This window comes from Neofelis nebulosa, chromosome 1 (assembly GCF_028018385.1).
Source record: "Neofelis nebulosa isolate mNeoNeb1 chromosome 1, mNeoNeb1.pri, whole genome shotgun sequence".
In the NCBI taxonomy this organism is placed as follows: domain Eukaryota; kingdom Metazoa; phylum Chordata; class Mammalia; order Carnivora; family Felidae; genus Neofelis; species Neofelis nebulosa.
The window spans coordinates 29,068,699-29,071,775 of NC_080782.1; positions in this window are offsets into that span (position 1 = coordinate 29,068,699).

The following is a 3,077-nucleotide window of genomic DNA, read 5'->3' on the forward strand; positions in this document are numbered from 1 at the left end:
GGTCCAGGTTCGAACCTGCAATAAACGACCCTTGCCACTTGGCTTTGACTTACGACTCTGGTGGTCTTTTGTGGGAGGTTTCAGAACTTCGGGCATAACATCTTGACAATGATTCTCTCCTTGATCAAACTCTAATGAGCATTAGGTAAGTGTCTTCTTAACTAGACTCTGACTTTTACAATTGCGTGTTCATCTCTACATGGTCTGATTTAGCAAGAACCCTGTCAGTTTAGGCAGACCCCCATTCTCAAAATCTGATCACCCTCTGTAGCTAATTGGTTTCCTCACCTCTACTATCCCCACCCAGGGTGAGGTCTGATCATGCTGACATGCCTCTCAGCAAGAATCCTGTTAGGTAGGTTCAGCCCCTTATTGCTGATGTTTCTTTGTAGTGATTTTCCATCCACCTTTCCCCACTCAGCAACATGGTTAAAATTGCCACTTTTCATTGTATTCAGAGTTGAACCCAATCTCTCTACCCTGTTGCAATAATCCCTAAACCTATCATGATAGTCCTCCATTGAGTAGTCTTTCTTACCATCTAAACAAGAGCCATTAAATAATTTATCTTTAACATCCCTTGACTCTGCTTATTGGCTATGAATCTTCACCTGTCCTTGCTGAACTTAGAGATGAGTGCAGTTTCTCTTCCCTGTTGCAACATACTCTTCCCTGTGGCAACGTCTTAAACAAAGTCTTCCTTGCAAGGGTTCGTACCTGTCCACATGATTTCTCATTAATGGGTGTAGCATACATGGGAAATGGGCAAGAGGTGGGTAGCTGAAGGTGTGCCTACAGTGATAACCAGAGAGAAATCATAGAGGCTTTGTATTCCATGTAGTGGGAGCCACAAAGAATTTTAAATAGGGAGTGATGAGATCATTTTTCCATGTCATCAAGACCATGATTGCATGCCTATGGAAGATGTCTGGCAGAAACAAATTAGAGGCATCATTCTCCATGGCTCACTGGCTGTTGTTGATCCAATTTCAGGGGAATGAGTGGGCCTGAGGAAGCAACTTACACAGAAGTGGCCTCAGAAATTACCCAAATGTTAGGGGAGAACAGCATGCTGGGGATGGGAGGGAGGAAGTTACCAGCCAGGGAGCCCAATCCTTCAGCCCTAGTGTTGGTCTTTGGGGAAAATATGGGGACTACTGACCCAACAACAATGCAAGAAACTGTCACATCATTCTTCAAGGACTATTGCCACAGACCATTTCAAGTGGTTTCAAGAAAATTCAAAAATAAAATCATATTTCACACACATGCAGAGCCACACACCCAAGGACACATTTTCTACACGTGATATTTCCTAGATGTTTGTGGCATTCTTACACTATCAGAATTCACAAACTGGGTAGATATTGAACATCCAGCCTTAGAGACTTCCAAGTGTATGTTTTGTTAGATACGGCAAGTGAGAGGGCCTTTACTGTATAAATAAAGGAATTATTTATGGCAGCTCTTTCTTTTTATTTTTCTTACTTTATTTAGAGAGAGAGAGAGAACAGGGAGAAGGGAGGGGGAGAGAGAGAGAGAGAGAGAGAGAGAGAGAGAGAGAGAACCTCAAGCAGGCTCCAGGCTCAGGGTGGAGCCCAACATGTAGCTCCATCCCACAGTTCTGGGAGCATGACTCAAACCAAAATCCACAGTCAGATGCTCAACCTACTTACACCAAAGTACCCCATAATATTTATATTTAGTTTTTACAAGATCTGTTTCACACACCAGAATTAAGCAATCAAAAACGATGGTCCTCCCAGAGACACTACATATGTCTAATGCTCTTTTTCTATATTTTTAACCCATGAGGTAACATACATTTGAAAAATTTAAGGAGGAACTTAATTCCATTTAGGAATGAAAATCAATTATGAGAAAATAATCATTTGATGATGAAATATTTCATGAAAACCATACACCAAAAAAAATACAGTCTTTTGTATGAATTTAGAAAGAGAACAAATCTTTTTAAAAAATTATATGTATAATATGGGTGTGTGTGTGTACACAGACACAGAGAGAGAAAAGAGAAAGAAACTTCTGTGGACATGACAGATCCACTGAACCCACACTCCATTGCCTGACTTCAGGCTTTGTCAATGAAAAGAAAAACCAAACAAACAAAAACTCTGGTGGTTAAAGCACACTTTTTCTGATTTATGTTGCCATGAACTGAATGTAATTCCCAAGGGATTTACACATAAAGGGATATCCCTTGCCACAACAGTTACAGATGGATGCTCTCTAAATCAACAAAGTCTTGGAAACAACTATACTCACAGGACCTGAAGCCCAAGAGGCTCTTGCAGATGTCCGAGTTCCCTACTGGAGGTCTCCATGACTACATTTTTAAGAGTGGGAAACTTGAAGGGAATTGTGGGAAGTGAAACACATAGCATCAGATGTGCCCAAAGACAGACTCCAGGTCTGACACCAAAGTAGGTGCTCTTCCAAGATGGACTCAGGACAGAGACCATAGGTAGAGTCCTAGAAAGGCCATCCAGGCCTCACTGCAGGACAGAGGCCAGGCTTCCTGAACTGAGTGGTGAGGTGAGAAGAAGATGCAAGAAGAAGACCCATAAAGGAAGAACTTGTCAATATATTACGTCATAGCATGAAATGAAAACTAAGTAATGGCAGAGAGACTACAAGTGTCCAAACAGCAATGATGAAGTAAACATGGCCCTGTGCTAATGACAGGGAGTAAGGAGGAATGTGGGCTGCCTGCTAAAGTTTGGATCTGAGCGAGGAGTCCATTGAAGAGGGGCAAGTCAAGAAGCCAGAATCAAATTCATAGACACAGAAAGTAGGACAGGAATTGATGGAGATTCGGGTGGAGGGGAGCATGTATATGAGGAATCACTGTTTGATCAGCGAGGAGTTAGTTTATTCTGGAATGATGAAAACAGTTCTGGAATGATTTATAGTGATGTATGCAGGATAATGTCAATGGTAAATGCCTCTGACTGTACACTTAATGGTAAAAAGGTCAAATTTTATATAATATATATTTTACTACAATTTAAAGAAGAATCCCAAGAATGCTTCACAAGAATTTTTAAACACAGACA